The sequence below is a fragment of the Aphelocoma coerulescens genome, chromosome 1 (genome assembly GCF_041296385.1).
Source record: "Aphelocoma coerulescens isolate FSJ_1873_10779 chromosome 1, UR_Acoe_1.0, whole genome shotgun sequence".
NCBI lineage: Eukaryota > Metazoa > Chordata > Aves > Passeriformes > Corvidae > Aphelocoma > Aphelocoma coerulescens.
In genome coordinates this window covers 71581962-71607429 of record NC_091013.1, presented here as the reverse complement: position 1 = coordinate 71607429, position 25468 = coordinate 71581962, and the positions used below count along the sequence as shown (strand labels likewise).

Sequence of the window (25468 nt, the reverse complement as noted above, 5' to 3'; positions counted from 1 at the left end):
TGTTTGTGTGCAAGAGCCCACTAGAGTCACCAAAACAATTTAAAAATCAGGCTTGTCTCTTTGATTTCTTATTCTATGGTGGAGCAGAGAAGAGAGGAGAAGAGAGGAGAAGAGAGGAGAAGAGAGAAGAGAGGGCAGACATGCTAGCTTGAATTCCCTTGCCAGTCTTTCCTCCCACTGCAGTCCTGCAGTAGTGTCTCCAGCAGCAGTCAGGTTTGCATCAAAACTGTCAGAGCTGACCAAAAGTTTCTTAACAGTAATTCCTAACTGTGTTTTATCCTAGGGACACTTCTTTGAGGAACAACTTCTGGAAAGGTCCTGACTACCTTTGTGATTTTTTGAGATATATTAAAAAAAATCTGTTCTTTTTTGAAGCAATTAACTAATCTGATGAGCTTCAGTTCCTGATAAATATTTGCCTGTTCTGCAGATGCTGTATGTGTAGCAGAGGGAAGTGGCTTCCCCGCAATATGTGCCCATTTCAGGTCACATACTCTTTTGTTAGCCCTTTTAAAGCACAGCCACTTGAGATCATGACATTCTAGAAATAAGTCTCTAATACGATTTTCAATAAACTAATCTTTTCAAAGTCATATCAAACATCTTGATAACAGGGCATCTTGTCCCTGCAACAGGAGGATTAGCCTGTGAGTAATCTGGGTGGTGCTGCAGCGTCTGGGGTTTTTTTTAATTGATTCAAGTGGTTTATGGTCAAATTTAAGAGACCAATACATGCAAATCCTGCATCCAAACCCAAGCATTTGTAGTTACTTTTTGTTTGTATGTAACCTTCTTGCTTTGGTGTGAGCAACTTTGATCTTTGATACACTGACCAGCTTCCTGCAGTAAGTGGAAGAGACATTCTTAACTGTGTCTGCAAGCTGCGTCAAGAGTTTATCAAAGTTGCTGACTCCTAAAATTCAGGCAAGCAGTGCCACAGCACATACTATAAATGACCTTTTTCTCCTGGCCTGCTGACTGTAAACAAGCTTGATACAAACCTAGGCAAGGACAGCACCATGCTAAGGTGTTTATTGATTTCTTTGTGTTGTTGATCTGGTGGTGTGGGTGGACCCTGCTGAAGTGCCCTATTAAAAAGGCAGTGCATGAAAATGCCTCTCCCATGAAATTTGGAATAATTTTAATTGCACCAAGCCAGAGATATTCTAACACATATCAGAGGCGTCCTGGATCGGAGCAAAGAATAACATGATTCTTATCCCAAGGCATGCAAAATGCAGTCAGCCAGTGCTGAGTGGGGAGTGAATCACTGATTCAATGAGCTTCAGTTCCTGATAAAATGTCTGGGAGAGAAGTAACTGGTCAGAGATGTTCTTCTAGGCATTGAGAGCCTAGAAAGCCTCTTTCCTCAGGCAATTTCCATGGGGAACTTGCCTGGTTTGTGCTTTTCTATGGGTGATGAATGATGTCACTGGATAATTTTGGTCATTCTAATAGCAGGTGCAATACAGGTGGGACAAAGGGAAAGCAAAGGGGGTAAAACTTCCTCCCTTGTTTTAGATACGTCATCTCCTGCTCCTCACAATGTGGCTGTCACCACTCACTCTCTGTGCTGATGGGGTGAGGTGAAGAGACACTGGAGACAACCAAATCTCTTGTGCACAGCTGCAGCAAGGTGGGACAGTGCCACAGGCTCCATCAGCTCTCCCTGCCAGGCATGGTGAGGTGCTGTATGGCTAGGAGATCCCCAGACATAGTAAGGTGCCATGTGGCCAGGGGATCTCAGGGCTGGGTATGGGCTCCAGGCAGCAAATCCTGCCTTCCCATGTGGCCTACATATGAAATCAGGGATGTGTTTGGTATATATATATCCAAGTGATGTCTCCTAGAGGTCCCATCCCATGCTGGGGACACGCAGGATGTATGCCACCCCAGCATGCACACAGTCCCTTTCACTACTAGCAGTAAATGACTCAACTCTCAGGCAGCAGCAGGGCTGCAAAATTTAAAAAAAAGCAGCAGCATGGTTCCCAGTCCCTAAGTTCTGATGTCCGAGTATTCCAGGTGGCATCCCAGGTGGGATGGGAGCTTGGACGTGGACTTCAGGTAGCCATCAGCACCAAGATATGTATCTGCAGGATGTGGGTATGGGAAGTGCCTGCCCAGGTCTGCCTCTGCTGCTTCAGGCACACTAAAAGCTTCATAGCGGTAAGGAATGTCCTCTCTTCTCACTGCTTTGGTACATTTGTGCAGCCTCTCTGGGTTTGTATGATGCATGTCTGAAAAGGAAACAGGAAGGAGCTGCAAATGGAAATTTCAAGCTGTCAGCAACAAAGCAAACCCCAAACAACTTCCCATAGCATGGGTGTAAAACCCAGGCTGCGCATTTCAGCTTCAAGTGACAGAAGATGCTGAATTTTACACAGAGTCTTCTGAAATCAGCAAGTGCTGGAGATAGAGTGAAAGAAATTACTTTCTCTTGGCTGTATCTGCCCCAGGAGAGGGCCCAGATTCCAGCATCCCTTGGCACAGCTCTGCCTATTGCCTCTGATCCCTCCCTGAGATGCTGTTCCTTAGGCTGGCCACCCTTTTTTGCTTGGAGGTGGCTGTGAGAGAGGAGCTTGCCATGTATAAAAGCTCTGCTGTGCCACTACTTGCTGATGGGGGAGAGAACATGCCCTGGTCTGTTTTGTTCACAGCATAAATCACAGTGTCACATTTGTCTTTGGCTTCACTAGAAATGTACCAGAGTTTTAGCCCATAGCTGTATAATGCATGTCAGCTGCCATGAAAATGCATGTGAATAGAGCAGGGGAAAAGATCTATGATATGAGAGCCTAATACCTGTATTGTCAAATATTTCTCTGTGTACACCATCAGCCCCATCCAGAACCGGTCACCATGAACAGTACATGGAGGAGTACAGAACTTATGCTGATCTCCAGTTAATTAGTTTCTCACCCAAGGACTGATGAGTGTGTGACCTTGTCCTAGGAAAGAGCCACTCCCACCAGCTATATAATTTCACAAATCCACAAAACAAACAAGTTGCCATTCTGCAAACTCCTCAAACCTATGGAATTCTCATTTCCTGTGAGGTGTGGTTTTCAGGTGGCCAGTGCTGGATTCTTGGATTACTTTGCAAGGCTGAAAGAGCATACACAATACACATGTAGCTGTAAGTTGATATAAATCCATCTGAGAATAAAAAAATTAGTGGTGAAAGTGTGCAAGTTTTGCAGACTTACAGTGTCCCACACAGGCAGCTGTTGTGCTGATCTCCATTCATACAGGTAAAGGCTTCCTTCTGTGCATGTGTGAGGATGAGTGAAAATGTGATTGTCCCATAATACTGACAGTTTGAAAACATAATTTTCTACAGCCATGAACTCTAGACTTGGTAGAATGGACAGAGGGAGGGTAATTTTCCTTGAAAAGACTGGGTAGATGAATAGGGGTTCTTTTAAATAGGATGAAAGTAAGAGAGCAAGGGGTGCTAATCATCAGAGTGCTTCACAGTTGGAAAAAAAAGTGTGAGCATTTTCAGTCCGTGAGGAGATGAATGGAGACAGAGAGCAAGTCCACAGTATGTGAAGGTAGAATCTTCATATGGCATTGCTGCAGGGCTTGTTTTCTGTGCTATTGGTTCAGGGAACTGGTAAAACTGGACTGGAACAGTAAAGGCTGTAATCCCAATTCATCATTTATAGCCTGCTCGTGTCCAGGCAGACATGCCCATCCCAGCCTTCTCAGATACAGAGAACTGCAGCATTTCACAATCATGGGAAGGGCTTCCCAGCTGCACGATCCGAATGTTTTGAAGTGACACATGGTGCATTATATTAACTTGGTTCAGACAATCAGCTTTAAACATCTGAATCTGATTTCTTGATGCTAATTCTTCTTGCTCAATCTTTATTTCAGCTGTGTGGAATTCTCAGACCTTTCTGACCCTGACTTATCATTTCCTGATGTTTTGTTGCTAAGTCATTGAGGTTTCAGGGAGGCTGATGTTAATAAAATGTGCACACCTTTGATTGTACGCATGGCTGGCGTATCAGACCGAACTTTTCATATGCTCTGTATATATCACTGTCTGCAGTGCTGTGTGCTCTGCAGTTGCACCATTTGGCGTGCTTATCTGCATGCCCCATTAGTGCAGTCCTCCTTAAAATGTGGTTGTTATTTAAGGCTTTTCAAAAGCTCAGCCTCTGCACAGTACAAAACTTGATCTGAGCCTACGTCCGCTCTTGTCACTCATGTACAGGTTCCATCTGTTCCCCTTTTCCTCTCCCGTTGCTGCTTGCCACATCCAGACCACATGCTGCTTATACATTGTACAATAGACATTTCTGCACACACACTTTTGAAAATGTGGCTCTCAGTGCTTTATTGTTCACATGTCTTGTTGCTTAAGGCAAGTTTTATCAGTAACAATTTTGTTGTTTACTGGCACATAGAATAAAAGAGGGTACTGCTAAAATGTGACTGGAGGAGAGTAAAAACACCTTTGATACATCAATTACACAATTTCTGCCAGCTTTCTGATCATTCTCCCCTGCCACCACTTCCCCAAATTCTGTAGTTACCCAAGGATAAAGCAAGATCCTAACATCACTTACAGTGATGTAAGGGCTGCTCCGCTCTGCATAGGGCTGCTCCACTCTGCATGAGGCTGCTCCGTGTTGGTAAAGATTCACCAGCACCTCCCATGCTCCCGTGCCTGGTGAGGAGAGAGGATGGGACCTTCTAGTACTCCCTTCCAGCAAGGCAGACCTGGCTTCTGCTTTAGATCTCCTTTACAGGTCCCTGGTGGCACCCTGCAAAATGGCCACATTCTTGCATTTGGGGAAATAAAATTTCCTACAGAAACTAGTTCTGGAAGTGGAATCAGTGCTAGGAGAGTCTAGGAAGACACTTCTCTTGCAGGAGCTGAGCTGAGCTCTAGCAGCTCCCCCAGTGTGCAGACTGGAGCAGACCCAGAGGTAAGCAATGACAAGGGAATTAATGCAGGCAGATTCCCTGGGAGCCTTCTCAGGCCCTTCCCATCACACCTCATTCCATACCTGTGGTGAGACTGGAGTATCTGCAAACAGATCGCATTGGGTGCAACTCCCAGTAATGTTCCTGGGTGTCTGCAGGAAGGATGGCACACAGCCCAATACACTGGATTACTGCCACCCAGGGATTTCCCACACCAAGAAAATCTCCAACTGCCCAAAACCTCTGGTTTCCCACCTGGAGAAACCCAAGACCTGCCTATGGTGATGATAATTTCTCTTACTGGGGAAACCCACAAACGGTAGGAATAGACCCAGTTTCTATCAGAGACTTGTTCTGATGAAAGCTCCCCTGCCAAAGACAGTGTGGGCTTCTGACACAGACACAGCCCGCTACTCCCTTTCCAAGAAGAGAGGTGAGCAGCCACACAGCTCCACTTGCATCCTGCACGTTCAACCAGACACTGAAAAAACACCTCAGAACAGGAACATAAAGACCCTTCCATTTCTGTTCATGGACTACAGCCATGGCTCACAAGGTGTCTCATGGCTACTGTTCCACCCTGTGGCTCCCATCCCACCCAGTCCCCTCTGCAGGTCAGCAAAAGCAGTGAGGAGATTCAAGGTCTCTTCTCCCTGAGAAGGAGTGGGCAGGATGAGCCAGCTTTGGTTTGCACCAAAATATTCATCATTTTCAGGTACAATTCACTGAATATTTTGTGTACTGCCCGGTACCAAATTTGAGGCCATTCATTGGTCAGAGAGGAGGCATGAAGGATACGAAAGAAGAGAATGGAGCAGAGCTCTTGGCAAGCTGTTGTAGATTAGAAAGGAGGCAGGTAGGAAGAGAGATGAAGCAAGTGCTTAGAAGAGTTATTCAGGAGAAACAAGGGCTTTAAGTGACATTTGAGTATGGGAAAGAAATCAGTATCTATAGTTTCCACTGGTGTTTGGAGTGCTAAAAGCAGAAGTGGTTGCTGAAGTCTAAACAGGAATGTGAGGCTGAGCTCTCAGCTTCCTCACAAATTGTATGATTTACAGGCTCACTTGATTTACAGGCTCATGTGCAGAAGAGGTCTTATTTTATGGAATTTCAGGCCTTTTTGAAACAAATTGCTTTGTGAGCAGTGGAACTAATGGCTCTTGGTTTCCTGTGGGTCTCTGACCACTGCTTCATAGTCACCTCTCTTCTCTCCCCTTCTCCTAAAATAAAATGGCTACAGCGAGCCCCACTCTTCCCTCACTATATGCTCTAAGACCCTTTCCTGGGCTGCAGTCATGGCCATATATGTTGGCTGGCCAGCTAATGCATAGATGGCCAGCCATCATGCACACTCACTAGCCAGGTGACTGCTGGCTGCATTTCTTTAACTGAGGTCCCTACTCCTCACACAGCAATCAGTTTGCACAAAATTTAGAGAGAAAATCAGTAGCTTTTGAAATTTCTACCTTTCTGTCCTATGTGAAATCAGGTACAAATTATTGATGGAGCTGGACAGACAGATGGAATCTGAGCTAAAACAGCTCTGTTGTATCAGCTTTGGATGTACATATAGGATATTAGTTCAGGTTCTGGAATTCATTTCTCTCTCTCTCTCCCTCTTTTCCAGCTATTTTTAACCTGGATGTGTTCTGTGATTTGTTTCCCACACAGCACAGAAAATGGCACAGCTGAGGGGTGAGTGAGTGGTGGGAGAGGGGAAGGGGAAATCAGGGGATGCTTATGTTGGTGCTGCTGCTGAAAGAAGTGCTCATCAAACGATAGCCTCTCAAATCTGTATAATGTGGAGTCCCACACCACCCCACGGAAGAATTGTGACTATAAATATATTCACAGACTTAGTGACTTAGTGCTCAGATAGAGGGCAAAAAGAGCTAGAGAAATTAAGGGAAAGTGTAAAAATAATCAGCAGAAACAGCAGCCAGTCTTGAAATGTAATGTTTTCTATCATGGCTCAACATCTTGGTACTGCCCACATTCCTGTGCTTACATCTCAAGACATCCCTCTGCACAGGATCTCATAAGGAAAATCCTGTTTGTGGCAGCTCAGTCTCTGCACAGAGTGTACATCAACTCAGAAACCCTTTATCTGAGTTACTACACATACAAACCTCAAGCTTGAAAGAGCAGAGGTTTTATCTGGAAAAACATAGGAAAAAGCTTCTTGAGCAATAATTTACAAAATGAGACCTCTAATTGTGAAGCATTTCTTCCGTTAACTATAGATAATTATAATGTGTGAGATCTGCTTTTTCCCCTGTCTTCTGTTTAACACTGTTTGTTAGACATGAAAGGAAAAGAGGATTAAAAGGGAGAGATGGTATTGTAAACAACCCTTCAGGGGAGGTGGGAAAACAACAGTAACTCTCTCAAACAGAACACAAAGATGCCCTTAGGAAAAGGTTTTCAGTGTCCTGCATTTGAAAGTTAATGAGTAAATTGATGTCAAATATTGCTTTAAGGACTGACAGTGCCATCTTTAAGATCCCAAGCATGCACCTCAACTGAGAAGAGACAAAGGGAATTTTTAATGAGCAATAAATGGACTAATATTTTTGGATGTAAAGCTACAAGCAGGTTAGATCTCATGGGATGTGGGTTTGGTCTGTACTTCCTGGCACTGCGACTTTATTTTGTTTGTTTGCTTTACACTGTCTTTTGATGAAGCACAGATTTTTCTTTTAAAAAGGAAGAAAAAAAGGTGGTCTTAGTAAATAATCCTCCTTTGAATTATAGTAAGTCCCTTGAGGAATACGGAGTTGGCTGGTTTGGGGGTTGTGAAGGCATGTGCCAGACCATCTCCCCACTATCCTGTTATGCCTCACTTCACACCAAGCTCAGGTTGCTTGGTCATCTCTGCCTCTGCAGTGTTGCAAGACCACCTTGTACAGATGCCTCCTTTACCCAGAGCTACCTGCCAAGAACCTTTCAAGACCCCACTGATGTCCTCCCAACCTTTCATCCACCCAGGGATCCCAAAGCCGTAACACCGGTTCCCAGCTGCCTCGTACTTATCCTCACACCTCAGAAATGCATGGGCCACTTCACAAACCTTTCCTACGCCCCATTTCTCAAAAAACTCCTTTGCCATCACCACAACATTGAGACAGATCTGCTTACACTAGCCTAAGTTGCCAGCCTTAAAAAAAAGAAGAGAGAGTCAGCTCCCTAAGTTTAGACACACAGACACAAGGGAGCACATGCCCAGCCTTGAGAGAGTGCATCAATAGCACCTCTACCTCCTTAACACTGCTGCTCTCTGGCTCACTTACCGTATTCCCAAGGGTCAGCCACCACCTTCCAGTACTTTCTCAGTGGATAAAAACCACTTAGTTTAACTCTTCTGCTCAGCTGCTATGTTCTAGCTCTTCCAGAGCAACCAAAACCCCAGTCTGCTCACACTTTCATGCCAGACCTTGCCTCTCAGAGCTACGGGTTGTACTACTCCTTGAAACCCTTCCATCCTTCTCCCAGCACTCAGCCATCTCCATGAGACATCCTGACCTAGTGCAGCATTTGCCCTCTGTGCTGGAGAGGTGCCTGTACTCCAGCACAGATCGCATGACTCCCTGTCCTTGCAAGCTTGAGTACTTCAGTACTTGGACAGAGGGGCAGGCTTGGCTCCTCTGTGTCACCTGCCTCTCTTCTCAAGGCATTGCTCAATACAGTCCCAGTCTCCTCCCTCTCATTAGCTTCTGGGTTAGTCTTGAGCTCATCCCGATCTAAATGTCAGGCTGCCAAACAGGCACATAACCTTTCACTTGGCTTCCACCAGAGAATGCAGCTTTGATCTGCTAAGAGTATAACTGAGGCCAGTTCTTGTGCCCCATCAGTGATGACATCATGTGGGATCAGCTCTGCTGTGCCTTCTCTTTATCCTTTGGAAGTTACCACCAGCAAGAATGCTTTACACTATCCAAAAGCAAGAACTATGCTTATCTCACCTTTCATACACAGGTACATATATACACAGACATATATACACTGGCTCTACTGCATCCTGTCCCATTTCTGGCATCATTGTGAGCAACTGGAGCATGAAAGTAGAGAAGCAAGAGGATACTGAGGTGCTCTATGTGTTTATGAGGGAGGCTGCTTGAACCAGTGGCTGTGTTCTGTGCAGTCCCAGCTAACTGACACAAGGCTCTAGCCAAGCTTGTTGTGACCCTCTTTGGAAAAGCTGGAGTTCAGCTTTAGTCTGGCTGATAAATTGGTACTGTGAAGAAACCAGAAATACAAGTCCTGCTCAAGAGCTATGCTGTGCCCCAGGCAAGAATACGAACACATGCTTCTCCCTCCAAATTACAGTGAAACAATCAGGTATTCTCAGAGCAGCCCCAGGTGGCAAAGCCCTGCTTGCTGAGGTACATGAAGTGTGTACCTCCAAAGGCGACAATGCGAGACTGGGGACAGCTGGAGCAGGTGAACACAAACCCATCTGGATGAAGGGTTCCCCATGGTGCAGAACCAAAGAAGAGTTTCAGCACCATGCTTTCTCTAGGCTCAAGTCAGATCATCTCGATGGCTTGTTGGGTTTGACTCACCAAGAACAGCACCACGTTCACCACAAAGTGAACAGACAAACTGCATGGGCAGGTGTTTGCAGAGAAGCAGATGGAAAAGGTGGGTGCTCCAATACTATAATGGCAAGCATTGAAGAAAGAGGAAGAGTTTGATGAGGGCTAGAAAAAAACCTCAAAATTCTCCTTACCATGCATGAGATCAATTGTACAGCATGGTTAAGTCTGGGTCTTTTCAGTGGCAGGAGGAAAGCTAAAAACTATGTTGCCATTCCCTGTCCTCATCCAATGCCCAAAGACTCATGGCAAGCATCAATATTGTGTGAAACACCAACCCTTAGTAGATATCAATCTAACAATCCTTAAATTCTAGCAAATGACAAATACCATCGCAGTCCAGGGGATGTCCAGTTTCCTAGCTTGTTTCCTGCTCCTTCTGTGCCTTAATTCATGCCAGACATGGATTTATTCTTCAAAAAAAGACACTTGGACTGAACAAAACTCCTGAAAAACCACACTCTGACATCCCTTCCCTCCCACTCCCTTGCTGCAAGTGCAGTGCTGGGCATAAGTCATCTCTCCAAATGCAGGTCTCAAACTCAGAATAAGAAAACCAAACAAACCCCTGGGATTCCGGTTAGCAAACTGATTGAATCTCCACTGACTGTAAAGGGCAAGCTACACCCAGGACTCACTGACACCTCCCAGAAACCCTGAGGATGCGCAATTGGAGACCCAAAGCCAGACCTATAATGTGCTGTAGAAAAATAACAGCTGCTGTGAGGTCCCATGTCCTGCTATAGCAGAGACTCTTTGGCAGGTATTTCAGAGTGAACACATCTAGACCCCTCACACTACTCCCATCCAGTACTGGTGTGTATTTTAACTTGGACAGTGCCCAATCTGCACAGTTAGTGTTTTCCACACAAAAATGCCTGGTTGGTAAACTTCCAAGAAGTTCTATTTTAGATTCACTGAAGAATGGCAGCTTTCCATGGAACTTACTTCTCTTCTTTCCTCCTCTCTTTCCCCTCACTCCAAAATAAGATTCCTAAAAAACCCATTAATTTTCATTTGGAAATGCTACCTGGGGTACCTCATGGATGTCAGAGTTCATTTGTTCTGTCCTTCAGGCAGTGGGATAACTTCATTAAAAGTCCTTTTGTACCTTGAAAAAATACTTGGGGGGGCAAGGAGGGTTATGGAGTGTCCCATCCTTACCTTTTCATTGAACTGCTTTTCCCTCCTCTTGAAGAGAGTGCAGCAGAGGCTCTGCTGTAGACTTCTGAAAATTCACAATTTTTAACACTGTGCTGCTGTTCCTGAGGCTGTATGGTCACTCACAGCCGTGAAGGATGAGGAGCAGAATCACAGCTGTGGAGAAGCCAGCCCTTCATTATCAGAATACAGATCTGGTGATGTGTGATTGCCTCAGAGTGGGAGATACACACAGATCTTACTGAAAACCTCTTATGCTTCTGCATCCAGGTTCACCTACTTCTGCATAAAAGTTGTCCTACAGCCTGCAGACCATGTCCTAAATAGCTGAAATTTGCAGGAGCATGCCATCTCCTTATCAGCTCCCACACTGTGATACATTTCTATGCTTGTTTTGTCCCATTCTATGTCTCCAGAGTTCTCATCGAGCAAGAACTGAGCTCCTTCCAAGTTGTAATGATCCTCACTTGTTCACTCCCTCACAAACAGAAATCACTTTGGCCAAAAGCCATGACTGCAATAAGGGCCAGGCACATACACGGGCAGCTTAAAAGCACCTCAGCTTTGGGAAATCCTACTGGGCTGTAAAAGCTGCCACAAACCCAAATTATATCGAGCAAGGCCTGTCTGATAATTCTTTGGCACAATCCCCAAACTGGCTGAACTGCTTTTTCAAACAAAGTATTTCCAGGTGGGTTATTAGGTCCTGTATCCCTTCCATCTTGTATTCTCTTGTGGTTGAAAAAGACATTCCTTAGAACAAGCTATTTTTAAAAGAAAAGCAAGCAAATATTCTCTTATATTTCTGGCTCCTCTAAACCAGAAGGATAGTTTGCAAGACACAAACTGTTCCCACTGAGTAGCACATGGGTTTTATCTGCCTGCAGTGTCTGTGCCTGTGCAGGACTTTCCGCTGGGGATATAATTTAGATTTTCACAAGGAGACTGGTGCTGGTACAACTACCAGTGTGAACAGTTACGCAAGTATGAGGGTCATGCTCTGTTAAATCTAGTTTCCCTTCCTGTATTTTTATAGCAGCATCACTGCAGCCACATTTGAGTCTATGCTGCTTTAATTGTACCAGAGGAGTTAAAAGGAAAGAACTGAGCCAAGCATGCCCCACAGCTGGTTGCTGGCCGAGCTGTGTGAGTCGCGGTGTGAGGACGCAGAAGCCTGGCTCCATGCAGCTCTCCCAGCTTCAGATATGCACACTTGGGCTGTTTTACATGTGTGCACATGAGATTCATCCATAAAGCTTTGCCAAAATAGCTGCTACCTACATAAAAGCCATTATGGTGTGAGACAGCAAAGCTTTGGGAGGGCTGGTTTGCTGCACTCCCTGTGATGGATGGGGCAGGTAGAGCATTGGCTGACCTGCTGTTACTTTGGCCCACTGCAAAAATCTATGCCCAAGGTGAACAGGATTGTTGGGAATGGACCGCAAGTGGGAGACCTGCAGATCTGTAACTAGATACTGCGTGATAGAAGGAAAAGAAAAGAAAAGACAGGGTTTTCATTTGAAAGCTGTAAAAAAACCTAAAAGTGGTTTGTTGGTTGATTTGAGTCTCTGGGGTCTCTGAAGAGAGGTGGAGACAGAACAGCATGAAACACAGAGGTTTCTGTGAGTTAAAACAAACTGTTTCACTTCGAGACGGTTTCAGACAAGATGATTTTGACGTGTGTCTTTGGAAAAAAATAACCCCCCATGACCAGTAAAACCTGACCAGGCGGCGATCGTCTGGGTCTGGCGCAGAGCTGCGGGTGAGAGGCCTGTCCCCAGGGAGGCCTGCCTGCGGCACACGCGTGTCAGCCAGGATTTCCTTCACAGCGCTGCTGGGAAGAGGCAGGTGTCGACGGGAGCCCTGTCAGCTGCGTGCCGCCTCGGCAGGCCTGTGCTCCGGCCGCAGCCAGCTCCAGAGGGCTGCACCACTGCACAGGCGCGCTGCAGCCCCATGACTCAGGTTCCCGGGCCCGCAGCTGCCCTCCACAGCCTTCCTCGCCGCGTCCCTCCCCGGGCCGCGATCCTGACATCGCCTACTCTGGATACCGTCATCTCTTTCCAAAGACAGCGCTGCCAAGCACTGCTGCCAGCCGCTCACGGCTGTGCCAGGCACTCAGCCAAAGCTCCTGCCCTTAGCCCACGCCAGCTCGGCTCAGTCGATGAGTCCTTGTCAGACGGTATGAGGGCTCCTCTGGGCTGCAGAACAACCTGGGGCCTCTGAGTCCTGGAAAAACTGCGGTGTTACCAGCCTGGCAGAGCCCGGAGAGCCCCGTGCTCTTGAGGGAGAGCAAAACACGACAGGAGCTGTTGCAAACAGGTTCTATTTCCTCCCAGTGAATAGTAGAAAGCCCCACCCAAATTTCACTCCTCACTCCCACTTTATGTTAAAAACAAACACACTCCCAAAAAAAAAAGAAAAAAAAAGTCAACATTTGCTACTGCGTGTTGTCCTTGCTTCCATGTGACCCAGGCATGTGATTAAGTTGTTGATACTTGTTTTTTTATAGGATCAAATTCATAGCTGCTGTAGAAGCCTGTGTAACTTGTCAGAGCAATTCTCTACCCTGGCAAGTTACACAAGCTGAGGAGCTTCTCTGTGCCACAGGGTATCCTGCCTATCTGAGCCTTCTCCCTGTGTGTGTGGTTCCTTCTCTCTGTCCTTTTGCAAAGGCACCAGCTGTACACATTTTTAGGAAAACAGGCAAAATCCCTCTTAGCTGCACTGCAGATCTTGGTGAGAGGCCCCCATGGTAAGGCAGTAGCTTCTTTCAGCCTTTCTTCCTCTTGGAAGTGTTACTTAAATACAAGAGGATAAGACTCCACCAAAAAAAAAAAAAAAAAAAAAAAAAAAAAAAAAAAAAATCCCAGCTTGCCAGCCTGCTGCATGCTCTGTGTTTGGTTTCCGCTCACAGCCTGCACAGCCCTGCCTGTGTGGATCTGTTGAGTCATGTTGCGTGGCTGGATGGGATGGTGCTGTTTGCTTCAAGCCTAGGTTTTGTTCCCAGCTCTCCTGAATGATCAAATATTACCCATGCTAGGGAGCCACAGTGTTGTCATTCAGCCCCTTTCCCTCCTTGGCAGGCAGGAGCTCTGGGGGATCAAGGGGGCCATGCAGAGCCTGTGTAAGGAAAGCATGAGGACACCCTTTTCCTGAGGGGGTAGGAGTAACCGTGACCCTGCTCATGGTGTCTCCCTGTGACCAGTGTGCAATGCACTGGGCCACATCCCAGCCACTTCTCAGGTCTCAGTAGTTCCTGTGAGTAATGGGGGGAGCCTCTGTGTCAGTGACTGCCTTTGAGCAAGCCTTTGAGATGCCTGCGCAGTGCTCTGCTGCTAGAGTTGGCCGGGGATCAGGCCAGCACCTGATCTCAGGTGTCATATTTACAAACCTGGAGTCCAGCCACAGGTCCATGGTTACACAGAGTGGGAACTAGTGCTGCAGTGCTGGTCTTCAGCACCCTGTCGGGGAAGCAAAGGGCTGTGAAATGCTCGTGTCTACCTCACTGGTAATTCCTGAGTACTACAGGTACATAAATCATGGGATGGGCCAGGCTGAAAGGGACCACAGTGGGGCATCTGGTCCAACCTCCCTGCTCAAGCAGGGCCATCCTCAAGCACATGGCACAGGATTGTGTTTAGATACTGATCTGGCATATTGAGGCCGAAGACTCGAGTGTCAACATTAGAGATCTCCCCAGTTTGTCCCAAATTCCTGTGTGCTTCCAACTGATGCAACACACTCTTCTTGGGATTTGCTTTTATTTACAAAGGAGCTTTTTGTTCACAGTAGTAGGTACTAACCTTCCTTATGGGCATTAGCTGCTCATGCAGTTGTTCCTGCAGCCTGGGGTGTCCCCTCCACTCTTTCCCCAGGGCTCACTGGTGTTAAATTGCTGTAGGTACTTCTACCTGCAGCCATCACCAAGCAATGGAGACACTGCATGGTTTTTGAAGTAGGAATCAGGTGTAACAGTCACATAATCTCCCCCAAACAGAAAAACATTCTATTTTCCTATATGTGTCTTGTTTTGTTTCTTCAAATATGAAGCCTGAAGGGAACACTGGACACATGCTTGCTTTTCCCCTTTCCCAGTGTTTCTCCTCTTCTGTACTTTGCCACTCTATCGTCCCTCTTGTTGGAAAGGTAAATCTTTGAACATAACAATTTATCATCCTCTCTTTTCATATTGCCTGGATTTTAATAAGAAAGTCACAGTCTCTAAAACTCATTGCAAACTCCTTGAGTTGCCCCTTTCCTTGGGGAGAAAAATAGACATGTTAGTGCTCTTCTGTTTGAAAAAAATGGTATTTGGAAAAGGCATTGTTAATGGTAGTTCAGACTGTCAGAACCAGAAGATTTTAGGCTTTCTGTGCTGAAGTAAGAAATCATAAAAATAATAATTTTGTTTGGGTTAGAAGAGACCTTCAAAGATCATCTGGTCCACCCCCACTACTGTGGGCAGGGACATCTTTCACTGGATCATCCAACCTAACTTTTAGCATTTCCAGTGATGGACATCCACTTCTCTGGGCAAGCTGTTCCAGTGTTTGGGTGTCAGGCAGCATACATCATACCCCCAAAATATGTCTGTTTCTACCTTGTTCAGTTTTTCTGTATTCTGGTCCTTTTGGGCATGGCTTGTGTGAGCACCCAGTTGCTTGTCTGGGCTCTAGGACCCTCTCCAGTGCCACACTAGTCTGAAATTCCTCCTTCACTCCCAAGGATCTCAGGCAGCTCATGTCTGGCTGGTTTGCATCAGACCTCTTGTGTCTCTGACACAGGCTGAGGTCTCTGTGCGCTACTGGTTTCTTTTTGCTGAACAGGAGCCTCTTATTATTTTTTTTTAATTTCATTCCTATGGTTGGGGAAGGTTCTCTTTTGCCAGATCACCAAAACGTCAGCATGGAGATGCCAATTATTCATAGGTCCCTGAGCAATTAGTTGGATAGGGTTCAGTGTGTTGTATTCAGGAGCAGTCAGTATAATCTTTCATTTTTTTTTCAGATCAGTATAGCTTGTTGTTTCTTGTTGAACAATAATTTCTGCTATTAACAACCACCTCTCTTCTCAAAATTCTTTTTTTTTTTTCCTTAGTGGTGCCAGCAGGAAACACCTTTCTGATGGCAGATATTTATAGGAATAATAGACCTTCAGTTTTCCAGATTTCAACTAAAATTTCTACTTTTCGCATTTCAAAAAAAAAAAAAAAAAGAAGTCTGAAATACTTTGAGAAGGTCTGGCATTTTCTGAAAAACTCTGTTAAAAATAATTTTCAGTCCCTTCCTTTTCTCTCTGCCAATATTCTCTGGCAGGTGGGTGTTTTTTCTGGCCAGGAGAGGGGCTCATACACAACTGTTTTCTTCTTAGGCTGGCGAGGCCTGTAGGTTAGGGATTGCCCCTGTACTTGTACAGCTGCTGAGGGCAATAGGCTGAAGCTCTTCACAAAAACCAGTTCAGCTGATTTCATTCTTCCAAATCAACAACTACTTGCAAAAACAGAGAGGAGTATTTTTGCCAGTCTCAGATCTCTCTTATTTCCCCATGAAAAGTTACAGAGACTTCTATGCCAGCCAAGGAGGAAGCATCAAGACTCTGCTCAGGGGTCACCACAATTAACAGGAAGCTGTGAACCAGAGCTGCATTTCATGAGCCCAGAGCTTTGCCATGCAGGAGCTTTAGCTGCAGTGAGGGGTGCCACATTAGAGATGAGCTTCCAGACTCTCAACAGCAAGTCTGTTGCAATAACTCTTTTGATCAAATAAAGTTTCTGTTCACAGCACAGAGCCAAAAACTGTTTTTGATTGCCGCCTTGAGGGGTATTTCTTGGCTCATAGTCAATGTTTTAAGCAATGTGCTGCTCTACAAGTCATTACCAACGTTTGAAATCTCTTCCTTCTTACTATTATCCTCAGAGATGTGGAATGAAGACTATTTACCTTCCCCTCATAGTTCATTATGATTATTAAGCCAGGTATGAGGACATGTGCATGAGAGTTGAATATAGCAGGCCTGTTCTAGCTGTGACATTCTTTCAGAAGAAGAGAGTGTATTCAGAAATATGGCCAAGTTTTCCTTTTTTTCTTCTCCTAACTGTATTTGTGTACAAAGATTTCAAGATTCCACAATACCATGTTGTATATGCACTCTTTGCTAAAAGCAGTAGTAATAAGGTTTCTCACTGCCACATTACCAAGACACTTAAACAAGCCTCTTCATTAATAATCAGATTCCAGTATCTGATCTCACCTCTGCTCATTCTCTCAGCTGCCTTTTCACCCCACCACTGAATTTAAAGCTATTTTGAGTGTCCCACCTGTCCCTTTGGCTTCTACCATTTCCTATGAAACAGATCCTGAAGCCATCTCTGAGAAGTGAAGAGTGACCGAGGTCCCAACATAGATGGGGGATGTGAGCACTTGCAGATGTGTGCACACCACACCCACGGCAGCTGTTTCCAGCTGGTACCACCATGTGCTGCTGTGCAGTGCCATGCAGGGGTGCTGTGAGGGCAGGAAGGGGGGTGTATCTGCATTAGCACTGGGTTACGTGGCAGCAAAACAGCAAAGCTTGTTCAGCCAGGCTTTGACCAACCTGGCTATGCTGATTCTAGCCCTGGGGGCACCTTGGGCTCTGCAGACCACCTTCACTTAGTGCAGTGGAGGTATATCCTGAAGTCCTTCATGGCTTTCTAGCTACGTGGTTGAGCCGTGTTTTCAAAACAGACTCATTTACATGAGACTTCCACACATTAACAAATACATTTAGGCTCCTCCATGCCAAAATCTCTTTGGAAAATGCAAGTTGCTGTTAAAAATCACTGCAGACGGTGGGTGGGTTTATTGTCACATCTGAAGTCTGTAAGTATTAGTCCTCTTAGCCCCTTTTTCTGAGAATGGGGAGATGGCAGTGGTGAAGATCCTGGTGTTGATGGAAGTGGGAACACAGAGAGCAAGCTGCAGGTGGTACAGAACCTGAACTGTCCTCTTCCCAGATCCTTTTAAATTTAGGCTTGGCAGGTCACTGTGGAACAACCTGATATATTTGTTCTCTAGATGGAGAGGACTGAAATTTCTCAGGCTTTTTATTTGTCTCATTTCATAAGCACTACACCCACCGTTAAATATAAATGAGATGTCTGCATAGCCCATGTGCACTTTCACACTGTACAATTTTCTCCTGAAAAGCAAATTTTTTCCTGCTCTGAAGAATGTGGTTTTTTGCTGGACACATCAATTTGCACATTCTCCCCATTGGCAATGTCCTTTGTCCTCTGCTTCCAGGTCACTGTGGCACTGCATTGGAGTCTGCAGGAACAGGGATGACTGTTTCATGACTTGTTTCTGTAGCACTTACAAAAACAAGGTTTTAATCTAAACATGCATCCCTAGTACATAAATACAATAAATTGGTATAATGAAAATGGATTAACTGGGAGTACATTTCATTGTGAAAATAGTACCTAATATGGGAATAATTCCTAACTCCTCAGGGTTCCAGTGCTCCTTTCTGCTTTGCTTTGAGCACTCAAAAGCATGCTCACTGCAAGATGGTTTGTGTTAGGAATTATGACATTTGCTTAATTAAATTTCAGAGATATCTAAGTGGCAGCCCTATTGGGCCAGAGTCAAGAACTTTTCCATGCTTTCTGGTGCTCAGGCAATGTTGTTGGTTGGTGACTACTGAGTTTTCAGTTTATACTCTCAACAACACATTGCTGATGGCAATTATGATCTAACTCTTTGGTCTGGAAGCCTTATCAATACAAATCTGTCTTTATAACCTAGCTATGCTACACTAGTCAAAGAGAGAGCAGTATTAACTAATAATTCTATAGATATGTGGATGGCTTTTATTAATAATATAACCAGGTGTTTTGTTAGTGTTACAGTCCCTGAGAGCAAATGCTGATAACCAGGATCATACTGCATTGGACTCTCAGCAAGGAACAGGACATACATGCTCCAAAGCAATTGACTGCAAGAAAAAATGGGTGGATAAAGAGCCAGGAGCAGGTATGGGTACAAGGCTCTTCTGGCAGAACTGAGCAATGAGGACAGTGGCTCATCTTGCATGGGGCTGTCACCAAGGTTAAGTTGGCCTGTGTCAAAACTGCTTCCATGAAGAAAATGAGACAGGTCATCACCATGGGAGACTCCTGTCTGAAGGGAGCAGAAGGCCCAGTATGCTGGCTGGAACACTTCTGAGGGAAATCTGATGCCTCTTTGGGGCATGGGTTAAAGATGTGAAGAGAAAGCTTCTTACCCACACAGCCCTCAGATTATTCTCCACTATTGATTTTCAGGTAGGTGGCAGTGAAGTTGCACCAGGAAGTCCAAGGGCAATCAGGAGACACTTCAGGGCTTTGGGACAACTGATTAAGGGATCAGGACCCTCAGGACAGGTAGTTTTGTCCCTTATCCTACCAGTTGCAGGGAATGATAAAGAAAGAAATAGGAAGAGACCACAGATCAATACCTGGCTCTGAGCCTGGTGTCACCTGCAAAATTTGGGGGATTTTGATCATGGGTCGGTTTACATGACAGCAGGGCTGCTGGTGACAGATGGGGTACACCTGTCTCAGAGGGGAAAAAGGATCTTTGCACTGAATACTTGGAAAAATTTATTCACCAAAGGGATTGTCAAGCACTGGACCAGGCTGCCTAGGGAAGTGGTGGAGTCACCATCCCTGGTGGTATTTAAAAGAAATGTTGCTGTGGTACTGAGGGACGTGGGTTAGTGGTGCACTTGGAACTACTGGGTTAATAGTTGGACTCAATGCTGTTATAACTCTTTTCTGACATAAATGATTCTATGATTGCATTACAGCCTATCCATGTGCCTTTAAAATCAATACCCAAGATCCTCTCTGTAGGTAGGTCAGAATTGGGTTGTCTTTTAAGCAGTAGCATATGTTCAGATATCAATAAGACTGTGTAAAGCTGTGTGTACGTATAAAATGTTTTCAGTTCCCAGCACTTACTGGGTACTCCTTCAGCTCCAGAGCATGCATACGGCCCCACACATGTAGCAGCTCCCCCCAGACCTCGTGCTAGTCTCCCTGCAACTTGAAAATGTGGTACATGCAGGTGGACTTTCTAATGGCAGCACACTTCAGCAAGGTGCAGTGTTTGGTACTAGTGCAGCTCTGAGGGAACTGTAGCTGCTCTGTGTCACCTTTCCATGATGCCATCTTTGCTTTTGCTTCTCTGTCCATTCAATCTGTTTTAATTAGGTTCATCATAGCCACCATAAACTGCTGCGGCAGAGCTCCCCAGAATGTCTGCCCCTGCCTGTACCTGGCACAGTGAGCAGAGGCTGTGGGGCTGCTGTCTGCCAGGTGAGGAGAACTAACGGAGCTGCTGGGAGCAGGTTACCGTGGGCTGAATACAGTTTGGGGTGAAAAGGCTAGCACAGACACTCGGCTGCCGGAACACTCGTGGGTGGAGAGAAGCCCTGAGGCAGCGCTTTTGTGCCATGTCTTGACTTTGAGGTTTGGATCTGGCTTTGAGGGCATCTCAGAGCCCTGGGAGGCACTGAGGGTGGTATTGGGGCTGTGTATGTGTGTGCTGTTGATTCATTATGGAATTCAGAAGGCAAAAGTAAAGCTTGGTCAGAGAAACAGCAGTTAGTGAGGAGGTGCTTAAAACTGAAGAGAACAGACAGAACAAGTAACCCAGATGTATCCAACTGGACAAAACAAGTTGTATATAAACAGTCTCTAAAACTGTTTACAAAGTCCAAAAGAAAGAGGAAGACAAAAGATTATTTTTCTGTCTGAGAGCAGAGGACACAGATGCTGGTTCTTTGTCCCTTCCACCAGTGTTGGATAGCTTGTTGCTGGTGATGACACGGTCTGTGCCTGTGGTGTTTTGGGGTGTGGGGCTCCCCATATTACACAAGCGCTTCCATTAGTCACACAGCCATTTCTGCAGTCTCTGCCAGATACATCAGGAGAAGCGTAACAACTACAGGCACCCGCTCATTTGACTTCTTTCTCTTCTGCCCTTCTCCCTGTATCAGAGCACCAAATCATCCCCTGCCCTGCAGCAATCAGTCATTAACAAGAACCTTGCTTCTGCCAGGATGCTTCTCAAGCCACTGCAGTCAAGATTACTTCTGGGAAAGAGAAAGCAAGTTAGATTTTCATCTGCTGCAAAAAGGAAAGAATGACCATTTTAAAACCCTGTGTTTTTATTTTTACCCACTACCTGTGCAGGACAGCACTGTAAGGCTGCAGCACAGCAGAGAGATGGCTTGTCAGAAGCTTGTCTGCCATGATGAGTAAAGAAAACCTCATCAAATAGATTCCTTTTTCCCAAGAGAGGGGAACTTGGCAGAGGAGATCCAGAGGATGCAAAGGGCAAGCAAACATTGCAAAGATCGAGGCAAGGAGCTGCAGATCTACAGCTAGAGACAGAAATTGCTTCAGGCGGCCAGAGGATGCTTCATGATCCCTCTATTAGCAGAAAAGGAGCCTGCTGAAGTGTCTGTGGTGTGCATGGGTGGAAGCAGCAATAAAGTAACTATGCCAGGATCCTCAAGTGAACAGAACCTGCTGCAAGGAGACATGGCCTGGGTTAGTTGCTGACAAGCAGAAATCCCAGCAGCAATTGCCTCATGCCCTGGCATATTTCTTCTTCTACTATTTAGTTCTGAGTGAAGCATCTGGACTGTCAACACTCATGGCTAGACCGTGTTCACAGGACCATGTTTCTGCGGCAAAGTGGAGACTGGAGGTGGGCACAACACACTGCTGCCTGTGGGAGAAGGAGGGGTGGAGAGAGGCTAGGATTTCTTAACCTTTACTGTTAGCTTCTTGGAAGGAAGACTGCAGGACCAGCTCCTTAGTTAGCATAAAGGACATGTATCCATGGAGCTGAAGAGTGTTCATTCCCCTCATTAAGAAAAGAACAGAAACACAGAAATGTTGGTTGGAAGAGTCCTCTGAAGGCCCAAAGTCATCCAGGCTCCTTCTTAGCACAGGACTATCGCACTACATCAAGTCAGCTTTGGCATTGTCTAGCCAAGTCTTGAAAGCCTCCAAGGATGGAAAATGCACAATCTCCCTCTCTGGGCATGTTTTCCCCTAATGTCCATTCTCTTCTCCCAAGCTCCAGCCTGTGTTTCTTGCCCCTCATTTGTCCATCTGTTGCTTGCAGGATGGATTGGTCTGTCAGTCTCCCCCTGAGGGAGGTGTGATTTGCAATAGGGTCCTGCCAGATCAGCTGTCCATCTCCCTGTCTCTGGACGAAACCCACCCAGCTCCCTCAGCCTCTGCTCCTAGCTCGTACGCTCTGCCCCAGCCATCCCAGTACCTCTTTAACTGGGCCTAAGCAGTCCAAAGCAACACGGTACGTTACCAGTGGCCTCTGTGGAATGGAGGCTTCCCTCTCCCTGCCAGCCTCCTCCTGCAGCCTGCCAGGCACTTTGTCCCACTGGCAATGCCAGCACACGCTGGGCTCAAACAAGGTGTGACCTGTAATTAAAGCAATGTGAAAAGCAGCAGAGGTCTCATTCACTGCACTGGAGATAGTACAGTAAGCAAAACAGTTTCAAAATCCAATTTCATAGACACAGAGATTACATTAATCTCTTTTAATAGCTAAACAATTCAGTTTTCAAGATGGGACAAAGCATGAGATATTCTTGACAAAACTGGTGCTTCAAAGGTGCCTACATCAGATTTAGAATTCTAACTCCTAAGCTCCTAATGATAGAGCTGATTGTATCTCTTCATACAGTAGTGCTACAAAACTTGCGTTTAATCTCCTCTTTTTATAACACGCTGTAGCTGCCTGGGCTTGCCTGTGGGAAGCAAATGTAGATTGTCTTTGCCTTCAAATACCATATGAGGAAACTTATCCAGCCCTCACCAACTGATCTTGGGGGTCTGTGGAATGATAAAAGCTCAAGTTATCAAAGTATCTGTAAACTGCATTCTGATTTCTAGCTGGAGCACCTCCCTGAATCTGGACCCTTTGATTTAAGGTAGCTGCTTTCTTTCACCATGTCTCAACAGGCAGGAAAGGGCATAGCTTTAATTCCTGTTGGCTCAGTCGCATTAGCTCAACATGACTGAAAACCCCTCTTCACCTCCAGAAATGCAAAAGTGAATGGGGATCGACATTGGAAGCTTCTGCCCTTGTAGTAAGTACTGTGTAATTGACGGGGATTTTTCTATACTGCCAAAAATATTGGTGTAAAATTCTTTTCTTGTTGACACTATTTTGTTTGGAAAACCCAAATTATCTGTCCTGGGGAAGGCACTATTTATTGAACTAGATTGCATGTTTTTAGAGAATTTTCAGGTCTTGTGGTCTAGCCATATCCATTTTGGGCTGATTTCTAGTGTTTGTGTTGTGATTTAGGGCTCTGACAAATGAGCTCTAACAAATGATGGTGAGGTGACCGAAGAGGTGACCCACCCAGCTGCTTTTACTGCTCTGCTGGCAAAGATTACAGTCCCTGCAGTGGAGCTGGCAGACGACAATATATGTCCAGGGCAGAGCTGCTCCAAATGGCATTTGAGTTGAAATCTCCAAGGAGGTGAGATTAGACTAAACAGAAGACTGTGAACTAGAGATACTGAGATGTTGTCCATAATGATTTATGCCCACCTAGAACAGCTCTGCGTCTGTACCTCAAGTCCTAACAGACCCTGCCCCATGTTTCTGTCCCCTCCTTTACACCAAAACTGGCAGTCACCTGATGCTAATATAAAATTATATAGGTTCTTCAAGCCAGCCACATTTTCTTCTCATTCACCTAGAAGGTGTGGAGGGGACTGAAACACCACCAACTTCTATCAGATTAATCATGATACCTATCTCTCAGGTAATGGTAAAAGTGTTCTGTGTCAGTGCTGCTCCACCCTGTTGTGGCAGAGTGGTGTCAAGCAACAGCAGGTGACCGTGTCTTCATCTGCTCATTTGTTTTCCAACCAACCAATAATCTGGGGCCAGAGCCTTCCCCTGGTGCTCCTGTATGGCCAGCTAGCACGGCTCTGCTGCTGGGGAAGTCCCTTATCCTTCAGTGTAACCTCTGTTCTGCTACAGGGGTAACCCGCCTTCGTGGTGGCCCGGCCGTCAGCAATGGAGCTGGCATGAGCAGTTGTCCTTCCTCTCCTGACACAGAGGGTGCCTGGCCAGAGACTGCCCTTGCACCCTGGTGCAGCAGCAAGCAGGAACCACTGCAGGGGAGAGTCAGGACTGACCTTAGCAGTATTTCCTGGCTAAAACAAGTGGGAGTTTTCCTCTCCCTGGCTCATTACTAACATGGCAAAAATCAGTGGGAAAATGCCTGGGCCTTAAATACACAATGAGCCTTTCCCCACCCATTACCACCTAACTGATAAGCTGCTTCAGGCTATCTTGTTTATGTTTATCAGTGTTTAATACCTCTTAGCATTTGCGTTTGCCTTGAAGCTACAGGCAGCTATGTGCTGTAGCGAGCTGAATATTCGAGCTGTAAGTACAAACAGATGTTTGAAGATCTGCTTTGAAGAAAATCTGTGCCCTCTACACTCTCTCCCAAGACTCCTCAGGAACAGTATGCATCACTATATTCAGAGCAAAGCCTTGAAGGGCAATGAGAGAGGAGACACAGAGGAGTAGTTAGCAGTGGATCAGGAACACATTGTCACATATCTATTGCATAAATCCTTCACAGCAACACTTCGGACATCAGTATGAATAAAAAAATTTGCAGGGCTTCATTCCTAAAAAGCAGCTTCTTCTGCATGCTCATCTTTTAGGCTTGCCTAGCCTAAGGACAGACTCACTAACTGGATCCTTGTTGCCCTCAAGAGCTATGTCCTGCAGCCTAAATAATTTCCCTGATACCAAAAAGAGTGAGCAGAAATAGTAAAACCTGAGCAATGTGCACAGATGGCTCTTGCTCACTTCCACTGCTTCTGCCAGCTGCTCCTAGGTGTGGAAAAACTTCAGAAGGCAGACCCAAGTGACATTAAGTAATTTGACTCTCTCTCAAAAACTCAATTCAGAGTCAAAACCTGTAAGATGCCCTGTGATACTTCATGCTACATGCAAAATAATGGGGAAGCTTAAACAGCTTCTGCCTCAGGCAGCTCCCTGTTAATGTCAGAACACAACAGAAAGCCGGAGAGGGAAAGGTAAGATGGCAATGGTGAAAGCAGCCAAGATTGTGTGGTGATTGCTGTGTGGGAGGTTGCAGCCAGGACTCTCAAATGACTCAAACCACTGTGGTATGGTTTTGGTTTTATTTCTTCTTTTCTCACATTTTGAGGGAGAAGAGGGTGTGTCTAGAAGTTCAGATGCTAGCTTGGAACTTGGGTGATCTACATCCAGGTTTCTGCCTTGCCAGTGTCTCCGTTGTGTAAGCTGCTCCCATCGTTCTGCCTTTTGCCCCTCATTCTCCAAGGAAGAATGCACTTCCATACCTCTGAGGTGTATGAGATTAATACCTGTGAGGAATTCAGTTACAGTAGGAGAGAGTCATATCAGGCCCTGAAGTGGTTTGGTCTGCATTATCTTTTTACCATCGGCAATGGACAGCAAAGGGGATTCTTCAGAGCACTCAGTATAGCTGACTTTAAAATGCAAAGCAATGTTTGACTTGAGCTGCACAGGGAATTGATACTGTGCTATAAATCTCTCTAATTCAGTCTGCAGAATGCTTTCTCTTAATTTTGCTTCATTTCATACCTCTTGCATTTCTTGCTTACACATGAAAACTATTCCTATCTTTATTCATAGAATTCTTTTTGTTTTGCTAGCAACCACTCT

General features: G+C 45.6%; 2 long non-coding RNA genes across 2 annotated transcripts in view; one reads left to right on the top strand and one right to left on the bottom strand.

The window, feature by feature from the left end:
- The window catches only part of LOC138109342 (uncharacterized), a 57279-nt gene that overhangs the window by 23259 nt on the left and 8552 nt on the right, over window positions 1–25468 (top strand). Inside the window, exon 2 of the long non-coding RNA XR_011150420.1 lies at window positions 6572–6639. This is a non-coding gene — a long non-coding RNA (uncharacterized lncRNA). The remainder of the gene's footprint in view (window positions 1–6571; window positions 6640–25468) is intronic.
- Window positions 1891–10749, bottom strand: LOC138109345 (uncharacterized). The gene is made up of 3 exons (XR_011150426.1): window positions 10704–10749; window positions 4584–4684; window positions 1891–2240 (listed from the first exon to the last, which is right to left on the bottom strand). It is a non-coding gene; the product is annotated as an uncharacterized lncRNA (long non-coding RNA).